Source organism: Vespula vulgaris, chromosome 11 (assembly GCF_905475345.1).
Source record: "Vespula vulgaris chromosome 11, iyVesVulg1.1, whole genome shotgun sequence".
NCBI classification, from domain to species: Eukaryota; Metazoa; Arthropoda; class Insecta; order Hymenoptera; family Vespidae; genus Vespula; species Vespula vulgaris.
In genome coordinates, this window is record NC_066596.1 from 3,853,987 (window position 1) to 3,868,526 (window position 14,540).

Consider the following 14,540-nt stretch of genomic DNA (forward strand, 5'->3'; position numbering starts at 1 on the left):
TCAAACACACATAAGCTTCATTTACGTAAAATTTACCATGAGCTCTTTGCCCGGAAAATATCGTAGCTCGCAATTTCACTGCTCTTCTTTAATTTCTCGATTTAACGTTGCGTAATCGCCAAGTGGAGCGTGAACTGAAAATAGAAAAGGAAGATGAAGAGAGAGAGAGAGAGAGAGAGAGAGACAGAAAGCAAGCGCATTCTGCCTGAGTAAATAGTATTCCTATGAGCTTTGCGATCGAATCTTCCTCTCTTTTTCAAAGTCTACATATATATATATATATATATATATATATATATATATATATATATACTATACTCGTGGAAGTATATATATGCAATGACGTGTCTGTTTATACGAGTACATGGTTCGCGATACGGGTAGAGGTTGAATACGGGGGTTGATCGTCCACCCATGGGGACTTTTTTTAGCAGACGAGCAATGAACAGCTTTTTAACAAGACTACGCGAATTCTACCATTCGGTAAAAGCTTTGGAATTACTTTGATAATTAGTTCGAACCGTAGAAATGCATTTTTGCCTATTTCTTTTGAAATTTGTATTTTATTCTTCTTTTTACTTAAGAACAAGCATTTTTAAAAAATAATTTAATCTGTCCGCATATATATATATATATATATATATATGTATATATATATATATATGTGTATATATATATATATATATATATATATATATATATTTTCTTCTTCTTCCTCTATTCTTCTTTATTAGATGAAGATCCTTTATCGTCGCAATATACTTTCATCATATTTCATAAAACGATCAGCTGGCAGCAAGAAGAACGCTCTTGAGCAGGGCCCCGTTATTATTTGATACGTATTTCAAAGTTGCAAGAATTATTGTCAAGATTCGTATATCTATATTATTGTATATTGAATTTGCTTTGACGCGATATGTCATTTCGTTGAGCTTACGCGCTTAATTGTTTATTCCTTCCTTTTCGTTGGAAAATGAAAAGAGCAAACGGCGAACTGGACGCGCCGTGTCCACGAAACTTCGTGCGACTTTACGTATTTATCAAAAGTCGATTGATTTATTTCGACTTTTATTTTTATTATTGCCTGAAAATAAGAGTCACGCGTAAAGATTTAAATTTCGTTTTAGACAAATGTATAATATTTTTAATGAATTTTCGTTAAACAATCCGGACTGGAGAGGGCAGAGCATACTTTTTTCATTCGAACGAACGACGTTACATACACACGATAATCATATCTCGATCTTTGTATCTACTAACCCCAAAAAATCGATACTATTAACTCCATTCATTTTCACTCTTGAATATCTCTAATACATGTATATTTATAAATGTCACGCGTCGATCAACGGTGTGGACCATACACGTATATATTTAGTACGTTCGAGTTCGTTCGTGGACCCAGAATTACGTATAAAGGTATAAAAAGAGAGGGAAAAGAGAAAGAGAGAAACAGAGAGAGGGAGAGAGAGAGAGAGAGAGAGAGAGAGAAGGGAAATGGAGACACGCTGATTGGGTCTAAATCGTGGCAAATTGATTTCAAATGTAAAAAGTCGCTTACGCGCGTTTGTTCTCTTCTCCCTTTCTCTATATCTCTCTCTTTACGGATAAAATAATCGCCCCTTTTAATCAGCCATACGCGCGTACCTCGAAACCTTTTAATCAGTGTTACTAGCTTTAAAAAGCCCGATTTATCCGATCGATCGTCGTATGCAGAGCTTGGAAAAAGGGAAAGATAAAAGAGGTGAAGTGGGGATAAAACAGATTTGATATCGGATACACGTATATAGAGTTCTGATGGTTTTTCGAACGCTGATCAATAGTATTCAGCTCGAAAAACTTTTTTCTTCTCTCTTTTCCCCCTTCCTCTATGCCTTTTTATTCGTGTCAAGCCTATTTCCGGGGCGATCCATGAACGAACGAAACGTACGTATCAATCTTTTTCTTTTTCCTGTGGAAGGGGAGAGAATTCGTAGCACCTCGAATAGGAAGTCGAAAGAGACAGAGAAAGAGAGAAAGAAGGAAAGAAACACGTTGGCTATCACCGTCGACTGGACTTCATTTGTCAAAGGATAATTCGGAAAAACGATCGCTTAATCGCTTAGACTTGAATTGATGCGTTCGTTTTTCCGCTTTTGACAATGGCCTCAGACATGATTCATTCGACCGACGAGCTCGTTTTACAATAAATTATAATACAAATTGTTAAATAGCTAATCATTTATTTATAAGAAAGAATCGTTTGTTCGAACTGTTCACTTTAGTGTCCATTAAGAGAGAAGCGTAAAATTTTTTAAATGTTTCATCATTGTCCTACACGAAGGAAGCTTTCATCATTTTGCCGCGAAAGACCTATGACAGTTTTTCAATTCATCACATTCCCTTTGAACGGCGAGCTCGTCCATCACGAAATAATGCGGGCTAGTGCACTTTCCCGTTCTACCTTTTTTCCCAACCCATTCCCTCCTTCTCCCCCTCCTGCTTCCTATCCTCTTTCCCCAGCTGTTGTGTTTTTTTTTCTTCCTTCTCTCGTCGAAGGCGGATAATCGAAAAATCATGTCTCTGTCTCTCTAACCACCTCTGGTGCTTTGCATGATTTGCTAACGCACGTGCCAGCGACGCGACGGATCAATCAAAGATATCACCGTTGTAATTCAACGAGGAAAAGAAAGATACTCCGTGCCGTTGTGTCACGTGCGTTTAAGATTACTGTGCTCTTTCTTTCTCATTTTTATTTTAACTCCAAGAACGTACAAGTTTTCCTTTATTTCCTCCTTTCGTTTTAGACAAACTAAATCGTACCTTTCGTTTTCTTTCTTCTATAAGTTCATTATTATTATTACTATTATTATTATTTTTATTATTATTATTATTATTATTATTATTATTATTATTATTATTATTATTACTATTATTATTATTATTATTATTATCGTAGATGGCTGTACTGTTGCATGTTAGAAAGTAATCCATTTGTATTGTAAGCGCGTGCTCGTGTAATTGAGTCACGTAAATCATAATTATCATGACATTCCAAATTTAAGCACGCCTACTGAACGGCTATTATTAACATCCCCCATAGTCTTAAAAGCACGATATCATCGGAGAATGCGTTTCGAAGTGTCAGGAATATAGTAGTCGAATATTTGAGGATTTTTCTTTAAGAAAATATGCTGAAGGCAAAATGTTGAATTTGATTCTATTATGAATACGATTAATCTAAGGAAAACCGTTTATCATTAAGTCTCGAGTCAAATGTGATCGATCCGTGCTTGAGAGCGGATCCCGAGACGATTACCGTGCGAGACTGCATTGGTTTCCCGAAACGCATTAACGTGAATTCAATATTGACTCCGCAAACCTGCGTATCCATTCTCCCGTAATTAATTAATCGATCGATAGATCCCGCAGGACAATACTATGATTGCCGCAATGACAATCATCGTGTCTGCCTGGATCTCCTCCCCTCTCTCTGTCTCTCTTTCTCTCTTTCTCCCATTCCCTTCTCTTTTATAAAAGGAGAAACAGAGAGGCATATATGGACGGATATGTGTTCGCAAATTTCTGCCGCAGATTCGGCAGAGATATAAATTAATTCGACGTATAATTGCGCCATTGTTCTGGCAATTAGTCTACTCGATCACCAGCCCAATGATCTCATAAATATCCCAAGCCCGCAATGCGGCGGAAGTAATCTTTTTTGCTTCCCTTTAATGCACGTTAAATCAGCGATTAACGTGCTGTTACAGAATCAGTAGATCATAATTTGTATGTATCTTTCAATTTTTGGCGAGAGTAATTTTACATCTAGTTCATCTCTGTTGGAAATTACGGTTTCGTGTACGTTCCTTTCCAGAAACTTATCCAATGATTTCTCACTTCTAATATTAGTTCCCGTGCTGTCATTTAGCTAATTACTTCTATCTTCTTTTTTCTGTCTACTTTTATGCAAAAATTTTCATCCAAGAAGAGAGATAGTAAAGCACAAGATTTTTATGTCAAGCATTCTCATCCTTAGACAATTTCTATATCACCGTAGTAACGAGGAGAAGGTGGCGGAGCACTGGGCGGACTTTCTGTGTTTTCTTTTTTATACCTAGCGTCCCTGGAATCTCGCATAAATCACGGGAGAAGTCTGGGCCGAGTCGCGACACCCATCCAGTGCTCCTGTGTCTGACAACTAATTTCTCTTCTCGTCCAACTTTTTTTAGTTCTTGTAGGCTCGTCTTCACGCGAGCTCGTTTTTCGCGCCCTTCGTGCTTTCTTACCCTCTTGTACCACTTTTAGTCGTACGCAGGCAGAAACACGGGTCTGCATATCGAGGGTGCTAATGAAACTTGTAACCTACATATTTGAAAGGCCAGATTTTAGCTCACTTTTCGACCTGTTTCATGTAGAATACTGAGATCCATTTTGTTTTTAAAGATAATAGGAACCTTTTAAGAATATAGCTATGCATTTTAAAGATGCATAACTAAAAGTAATCTTTTCTATATTTTCTTTTTTGTTACATGTAATACTGTCTTTAGATACTTTTGTCTTTTGAAAAAAAGAAACAAGGATATTTAAAGCTATCGACGTTAAAAGCTGAGCCGATACAATCGATATTTCCTTCATTGACATATTCCATTCAAATCAAGGACACATGTGTATGGGTAGCCATTAATAGCACATGGGAGTATCTCCCCTAAGATGAAAAGGTTCTCTTTCCAACTAGCTTGTCTTGTACGAAAAAGTACGATTGTATATTGAGAAATACATTATGAATACATATGTGAATTATACATATATCATATTATACAATGATGAAAAGTACATAGACAAAAAGAGGGCATTTTTCCCTTTAAAACGGTCTTTGTTTCATATTTCTACGACTTTCCGTTGCGAAGATATTTCCCTTTGAAATTTGCGATTCATAAATTCAATAAGCAACTGGCGGGAGTAGTAATATAGTGAATGAATCGTAGTAAAACAAAAAACTATTTAGTAGTGCGTAAATTCCAAGAATTTATGTAGGTCACTGTGTCAATAATTTATTAATGAAATTATATATATATATATATTATCAATGGATTTTACCTACGTTTACTTACATATTAATATCTTCGGAATTAATAATCATAGAAACTTGAAATAAAGACTATTTTACAGGGAAAATTTTTGTTTATCTTTTCGCCATATTGTTATTAACCATTTGTTATAAACAATTAGTTATAAACAATTTGTTATAAATAATTTTTACTACAAATTTTTTATAAACTAATACCAAGTAATTCATGTATATATATACAAACGTAGATACATAATAGGTGTAATACGTGTATATTTAACAATTTGTTATAAAATTTTTATAAACAATTACTTTTACTTACATGTGAATATCTTCGGAACTAAAAGTCGTAGAGGCTTGGAACGAAGATCATTTTAAAGGGTACATTTTTATCGATCTTCTCGTCGTATTGTTATTAATAATTTTTATAAACAATTTGTTATAAACAATTTGTTATAAATAATTCTTACTACAAATTTTTTATGAATCAATACCAAGTAAGCTGTATGTATATATATAATCATAGATACATATGTATAATACGTATATGTTCAACAATTTGTTATAAACAATTTTTATAAACAATTACTTCTATTTACGTTTACTTACATGTAAATATCTCCAAAAGTAAGGGTCATAGAGACTTGGAACAAAGACGATTTTACATCGTTGTTTATTTTCTTGTCATATTTTTTATTATGTTTTTGTTATAAACAATTTTTATAAATAATTTCTTTTAAACGAATGACAATTAAAAAATATATATATATTTATATAAACACATGCAAAAAGATATATATTTTACAATTTTTTATAAACTATTTGTTATTAACAATTCTTTTAAAAAATGTTTAACGAATATAGAAAGACATATGATATGGATAAAATAGACATGAAAAGAGAATCCTCTCTAATTAGTGGAAAGATCTTTCTATGCACTATTGAAAAAAAAAATGACCGCTCATCTATATTCTAATTAAAATCGACGTGAAGTCGGATCAGATTTCGCGTTTCAACGTCGTGCCCTCGTCCATCGAGACATATTTCACGGTTTTGGTCTAGAGTGTGATGATAATCGAAGCTCGTAGGACGACGAGCGAAGCCGCAAAAAAGAAACGTCTTCCGAATCGCGGAGCATGAAAAATGGTTACGAACATCGAAAGCTTGATTTATGCTATCGTCAACGTGCCACTTCGCGTTTCGCGGAAAACAACGGAGCGACATTCCGTTTATGGGCGAACTCGTGGATTCATCGTCGATTTTTTTTCTTCCCCTTTTCTTCCTTCCTCTTTTTTATAGTTCAAAATGTCCGTACTCGCACGGCACGGACATAGTATGTGAGGGTTGGAAAGGGACTAGCGAAACAGGGAAAATACGTTTTTATTCGGCTCTTCGTGGTTTTCGTCAGGATGCGTAGAAAAATGAAAAGCCGGAAAATCGTATAAAGGTTCCTACATAGAAGTGATACTCTTCTTCCCTTTATTTCATCCTTCATTTCTACTTTTGACGGTGAATTCAAAAATTTCATTCTTTTCAATGGCGTACATTATTAATCACTTGGATAGATAGATTTATTACAATTTTTATATAAGTACGTATCTGTCAGACGATTTGAGAAATCATTAAATGGCACAAAGAGGTGAAATAATGATCCCGTTTCGGAAATGAATCGATTAATTTCCTCGAATATTTATTGTTTTATCTTGGATAGAAATTTCTTCTCTCGTAAAGTTGGTCCATTCAAATGAAAGCTAAATCTATAAATGTATGTTTAAGTGAAATATATATATATATATATTTATTTATATATACATATATATATATAAATATATATATTTTTCTTCATATATGTATATATTATATATGAAATAGAAAGGTTCGAGCGTATCTCGTATCACGTCATGTATCCGTGTCTGTCGAGTTTGACAGGTAATATTATTTGAGACGACTACGTGAATGTATGGCACGAACCTACACAGAATCATGCACACATACATGTACATTGTATTGGGAGGTAGCTTCATAACGTCGTCATGTGCTCCACGTAATATTCCTTTAGGGATCAGATCCACATCCGAATGGCAGCGTCGCCTGTTCTGTTCCGAGGTTCCTCGTGCCTCCATATACATATACACATACCCTCCCTTCATGTCACTCGTGCGAGCATTTAACCACGCGTAATTTGCATACGCGTCTATTTGCATTTATCCGTCAGTGACTAGCTAAGCCGAGACAGAGGAGAGAGAGAGAGAGAGAGAGAGAGATAAAAAGATAAGAGTAGGAAGGGTGTGAAAAATCTTTATCATTTTAAACGATGACTTTTTAATTTTCTTAATGCGTTTCATCCAAGTTGTATCTATGTTCATTTAATTACAATTGGTTACCAACAAGTTTTGTGTTACCTACAAAATTCTTATTCTATATTATTTTTTCATGGGATTATTTATCATATATTTTTCATAGAGTTTTTCACAGAAAACGATTTTCCAAGAGTAGAACAGGATAATAGGAATTATTTTGCATTCATAATGGAAATATTTTTTCGGCTCGTTTCAGAAAGAAAGGAGATAAGGTTGATAGGAAAGACCATCACCGGATAGAATCCAGAGGGAAACGTAGGCTGAGTTTAAAAGACGAGGGTGGGTGATGTAGTGTAATTTAATGAAACAAATGGGGACACGAGTCAACTGCACAAACACTCGAGGCAAAGGAGGATCGGCTTTGGTTGAGGAAAGAATCAGAGGGAGAGATAGTAAAAAGCAAATGAAGAAGATAGCTAAGGGTAAAAGAAAGGAAAAAGAAAGATGGAGAGAGAAAATGTAGGATGAAGAAGAGAAAGGTACCTTCCTGCAATTCAATTTCACTGGCGTTTCACTACTCGTAGATACGCGCTACCGCTGGGAGCAAAATCTCAGTTCTTCTCTCTTTCTCTCTTCTTCATAACTTCTTTTCTGGAAATCATCTCGAAGCTTTCAACCACTCTAACCGCGTGGCAAAGCGGCAGATTCTCTCTTTTCGCGGTCGTACTAAATGTTTTCTTCAGCGTTGTTCTCGTGGTTGTGGCTAGCTTCTTCTTTATAGACAGAAATTATCAAAGATTTTTGTTTTGCCGTAAGAAATTAATATATAATATTAAAATAACGCTAACGATATCGAGTAACTCAAGCGTGGAATTGATTTATTTCTTTTAATTACGGAATACTAGCGACCATTTTAGAACGTATTATAAAATTGAAACTTTTTTTGAAATCGTAATCTCTCGAACGCGTAAAGCGATTCTCGTTATGAGATGCCCACGGAAAGGGAATTAATTTAAGTTGCACGAAGGGCAATGAATTCGCGGGTGGGTGAGGGGTGGAAGCTGACGATATTATGAAGTTTTACTATAAAACGTTATCTCGGAAAGAGAATTATTCCGAAATGAGAAAGAAACTCAGTGAAGTTGTTTGCATATCCTTCGTAACGTGCAATTTAAATTCTTCTACGGTATCGTGAATTTAAAATAAGGAGTGACTAATTTATTATCTTCTTCTTGTCGATGTTCTTTCCATAGGTTTGTATTCGATGATTTTCCCTTCTCGTTAGATGAATGTCGTTGGATGAACTTGCAACGAACTCGTTAAATATTTGAAGCGTTTTGAAGCTTTCTCGTTGTACATGCGTATAGAATCCCGTATATTTGCGTAGAAGTCATCGTTCTCGATCGAATTATAAATTAGAAACTACGTGAAACTAGGTATTCTCACTCACTCTCTTTCTCTTTCTCTTTCTCTTTCTCCTTCTAGAGAACTAATAATTCCGAAAAGTTTGAAGGAGGAGAAACGATGTATATCCGCGCACGTGATTCCGCTATAAACGGACGAACTTACGAAGCATATTATTGGTACTCTCGGGTAATTATACTTGAAATATCTGTGGCACGTTAACTTTCGCAGATAGAAGTTTGAAGATATGTTCGGTTGTTATTCGGACAGTAATTATATCTCACGAGGAATAGAATACGAACAAAACGGACTATGAAAGAGAGAGTTATTAAATTACGCGTGAAAGGAATGTATTCTACGAGTTCCCACTGCTTAATAAATATCTAAATTTCTTATTTATAACTTAAAGAAACTTCAATAACTTATAAGAAAAAGAATAATTGCCCTATTTCAAAGAATATTTACAATAGTTTGTAAAAAAGTTTTCACCGTCGGACTATATCGAATACGTTACTGCAGAATGGTGATTAACCGTATAGTTTTAGTTTTTCCTGAAACTTGTATCTTTTTTCCCTTTTGTTACATCAATTCGTGAACGTTCTCGACGTAAATTTATCCAACCTTTCATAAAGATATCTAACAAAGATATCGAACAACCTCGTAAAAGTTTCAATTGAAGTAACAAGCTTTCGCAATCTATAATCTGAACGAGTCGAAGGTTCGTATATCTTTTTCTTTCTCTTGTTCGCGAATCCATGAGGTAATTATTCTTAGCACTGGTAATATCGATCGCACCGTACCGGGGAAGGCTCGTGGCCCTGGCCTAGACGATTCCTCTTGGAGTTCTCGCGCGCGTGCCTCTACAGGATTCGAGAACATGCACGGTCGTTACTTGCAGGTAACGCGAGGTTTATATGTACGTAAAGTACGGTGCAGGTTGGTGCCATTGGCTGACGCAGTCGAGACCGCGGTAGGGGGTTAGGAGGTCTACATACATAATGCAGAGTCTCACGGAGGCTAGAACTATTCAACTGTGTCAGGGTTACCACCCCACCTTTACTCGGTGCCGCGTGGTAGATTTAACCCTCGACCCTGTCCCTCATCCGTTTCACATCCCTCACCCCGAACCCTGCTCTTCTTTACTCCCTCGTAACCGTCTCATTCTCATTCTGACGTAGCGAGGAAGACGAGAAGAGGCCGAGAAAGGATCTAAAGATTCGTCCTTTCATCGCTCGTTATCTTTTCTAATTGGTAAGCTCGCTTTCGTCCGCGAGCCATTGTCGTCAGCTTGGCCGATTTGAAATCGCCCGTCTAACGAGATAATTAGCGCGCGTCGGATAATGCGAATCATGCGTCAAGCCTCGGACTTTTTAAATGGAAGTCGTGACCCAACCTTTATTCGAGACTATCTTTCGAGGAAAGATCGATACCGTTAGTATGTATGTATTTCAACGCGATGATTCTCGTAGAACGTTTAATTGAGATTTGTCTGAGCTAAGATCAAGGATAATATCTTCGGATAGAGAATCGCAAAGGACAGAATTCTCCAATGCAATTTCATATGCAACTTCACGGAAGAGAAAAAAAACGAATTCTTTTCTTATTTTCTTCTTATTCTCTTCATACGACGTGCATTGTTTCCACAGATGGAATAGGAATACCAAAGCACAGGGCGCGAAGGTAAACACCAAAAACCTGTTTGTCCTGAACGAAGACAATTTTCTCGCTTTCGTGACTTGACTGTAAACGGAAATCGTGGAATCTACGTTCTTCGCGGAATATTCAACGTTCCCGCCGCAAATTTCGTGAATTTCAACATTCCGTTTCTTCCTTTTCCCCTTTACTTTACGCGCGACATATTCGGTATTTGTGTGGTGTAGAGAGTTTACATATTCCTATTTATTTGAAACGAAATATTTACAATTTTTTCTTTTTAAAGGAAACTTCATTGTTATGTTAAAAAAAACAAAAAAAAACTTATTGCGATATTTTAATACCATTTACGGTAATAAGAAATCGTTTGAATACCAACCTTGAGATATAGATATCGTGTCTACCAAGAAAAATTATTACACTTATTTAAGGAACGAGACACCGATGACATATGTGCCGCGAGTGCGCTGTAATTTCCCGATAAAAAATTAATGCTCGTTCGATTCAAATACCTATGCACGATGCAGCTTCGTAAGTAAGACGAAGGTAATCGTAGCAGCTGGTTAGGAAATTGATTCCCTTTAGACATCGAACCGTGATTTGCTATATTATCGAAAATAATTTCCAGTAAAATCGGCATTCGCACATAAGAAACAGCTGGTTCCATCGAGCTCATTGCGTCATTACTTCACGTATCATAACGATTGGCATTCTCATTTTCTCGCAGAGCTCACGAGCGTAATATGTTCTTTTTCCTTCTTGTGCACGTGTTAAACCGTCGGCTAAAGCTTTCATATTGCGAATAGTTTCTTAGGTATCATTCTGGATCCAAGAATTACTTCTCGTCTGGCCCATGGACTCGATTGCCTTTTCCCAAAAGTGATATCAGCTCCGATGACTTTCTGAGAAAGTACTTTCGAAAACTTGTCGTGTAAACGAAGCGAGTTTCTGCAGAGCGCCAATGCTCCATTAAGCTTCTTTAGCAATCTTCTACTACTTCTTTACCACTTCTTTCCCTTGATGCCACTAACGTTGTCGTAGATTTTCTTAGATCTTTTCCTTGCATTCTGAGACTCGAAAATAATATCAATTTGTAGAAATAAGTTGAAATATTTCCGTATTGCAAAGGAACATGTCATTGTACGTTTCTCGAAGCATGAGAAAGTTATTAGGTCGTGTAATTAATCTTCGCTTTGGAAGTCAAATTACATACAGCCGATCGAAGGATGAAAATTAAACCATTTGGATTTATATGGGTACGTTCGTATCCTTTTGGATCTGGTTAATTATCATTTGGAAGCCGCGAATAATTTTACTACTATCGGGCTACGGGGAGTGAGAAAGAGAGAGAGAGAGAGAGAGAGAGAGAGAGAGAGATATTAATGAAATATTGCCGGTTGTAAATTTTCTTCGAAACAATGCCACACCATACTTGTGGTGTAATTAATTATCCTTTTCGTTATGCGTAAAATTATAACGAATTTGTGATTTAACAAAGTTAGATGTGAGATAGCTCAAACAATAAACTCGATGAAACATAACGTAATGAAAAGGATACCGATTGGATCACTTCGAGCATCGATCCAAAATTCAAATGAATTCAATCGGAGAAGACAATTTCGCATGATTTTGGGAGAGATAACGGGGATTTCGCTCGTGTCGCTACATCAGACTTTCGAGATGTGCCGAGCTCATTAACGTTTCACGAGCAAGGCCGTTCCAAGTTGAAGTCATATCTCCGGAGGATACGTGGCTCGGCTTAAATATCAAAGTGCACGAATCCAGGTTCCCTCCGAGCTGTCTCGTCGCATTGGCCATCACGAAACGTACGTCCATTTCCCCTCATCGCGTTGCTAGCTGGATGAATTATCAAAATTTCCGCAACACGTACCGCATGCGAGCTCCTCTCCCTTTTCTCGAGTGACCTAAGTAGCACGGTCGTGGTGCGCATAGGGAATGAGAACGACCTCTTTCTATTCTCCTTTTTCATCCCCTTCGCTCGGCGAGCCAGCTTCCATTCGTTCATCCACCCCTTGTCATTTTATTTTTTACCATTCCCACTTCTACGCTCTCCACGACTGAATTATCAAGATTCTCTTCTCTCGAGTTTACGCATCCATAAAATCAGACCTTCTTTCTTCCTATGTCCCAGTTATTTTCCTTCACTTTCGCCTATCCGAAAGATCATTTCAAATTGTTTCGTTGAATTAAAGTAAATTTTCTTAAGATCATTATGTCAAACTTTCCACCGAATTCAGCAGGATAATTAAAGCTCAGCGATCCAATCTCAGATTCATCGTTTCTTTTCCCTATGAAAAGGCGGGCTCGCGAAGATGATCGTATGCTTTTCGAACAATAACGTGACTGAGAGCGTTGCTGAGAAAATAGGGCCGAGAGCAAACAAAAGGAAAAAGAAGGAAAAAGAGAGAGAAAAGTCAAGCGACCTATATGTCGACGGTCTTGTCGTAGGCGTAGGTGTAAAACGCCTACTCGCCTAGGTGCTCGCACGAAAGAGAGCGAGTTATTCTCGCTTATTCACTCAGGGTCACGATACTCCAGCGATGACGTTATGCTTTTCTGCATATATCGTGCCATCTTGAAGGGGTTTTCAACGACTACGTCATTTCTACTTCTCTTACTTTTTCTTTTTTTATGCTCTTTCGTACTCCTTTTTGTCAGTATGATTTTCGAAAAGAAATAGAGAAGACCTAAGGTTCAAGACCACTTTAGAAACTAAAATACTTCCTCATAATTTATTCCACGCTCGTCTTTATCGTTTTTCTTCTTTCATTACGTTCAAATCTCCTGGTTTAATCCGTACTCTTTTCCTCTGTATTTTTTCCCAATTCATTCTAAAGTTTTTTTCTCCAATCCCCATTGAACGTTATAAAATACTTTCGGAGAAAATGGCTAACGGATTTTAGTTCTAACTGTCTCTGGTCAGCGATCAAATTTTAATCCTTCCAAAGGATTACGAAAAATCGTGAAGATTAAAGAAAGACGTCATTATCGATCACACAATTCGGTTCGAGTACGATTCCTTTTCTTTCTTTAGGAAGGAAGAGCGAAATGTTACTTCGAAGTAAAAGGAAAAAGATAAAGGGAGGGTTAAAAGGGTAACCGCGCGGTAAATGGTTTTCGCGTTTCGTTCGAAAAATCGAGCATTGCGAGGGACATACTTTACAGTAATCGTGGAGGCAAAGTCGAGAGGAAGGGATCTGTGAGAGAGTACGGGGTTAGTGGGAGAAGTGATAGGAGGGGGTGGACTGAATAAACGAGCAGGAAAGTGTAGCATTCCCGAAGGAAAGCGGAACCGAGGACGACCTTTTTCTGGCACTTTGCGCTCGAGTGCATTCCGCGACTCGATACATACGTATATACGTATATACATATTTGGATATGTATATACATATATATACACATATATACACGTCTATATTTTACACGGCATGCTAGCCGCACAGTACATCGCAACGGAATGACGATACCGAAACGAACTCGGTGGCTCAAGGGAAAACGATATTGAAATCACGCGAGTCGAGTCCAACCTCTTCGGCATCGTAGTCATCGTAAGCATCGTGGTCGTCGTTATTATCAATGCAACTAGGCCAGCTTGAAATAGAAACCGTCACAACTGGGGCAGCTAATGCCCAACGACATTCCTTTCTATGCGACAAGCAAGGAAACTCTTTTAGTATTGTCTTGTTATTAATTCTATTATTTCATCATATTGGATAATCTGTAAGTTTCTGTTTTAAAATAAAATGAACAACGTTGCATGTTAGAAGTGTTCGTTGGAAAAGGCAAACACGAAAGAACTGTCTCTAGGAACGAGGCCATTTAAATCGTTCTTCTTTGACACCACGAAACAGGACGATTCTCGATTGAGAGTTAAATGTTATCAGGCAGATGACTCGATTTCGAACTATTTGATGCGATGCGGATGCTCCAATAGACCGAATCATTGGGCTCGGAAATTGGAGTGGATACTACGATCTGATCGGATTCGATTGCAATTCGTACGACCTCCCTTCTCTCTTTCTCTCTCCTCTATACCCATCTCCTATGTTACTATCCTTGAGACAAAAACGAACGGCATCGGAATCCCCTGGTAATCCGAAACTGCGCTTGGA

General features: G+C 37.2%; 1 protein-coding gene across 21 annotated transcripts in view; it reads left to right on the forward strand.

The window, feature by feature from the left end:
• Positions 1-14,540, forward strand: part of LOC127067562 (protein turtle-like) — a 187,955-nt gene that overhangs the window by 142,522 nt on the left and 30,893 nt on the right. The window lies entirely within an intron of this gene.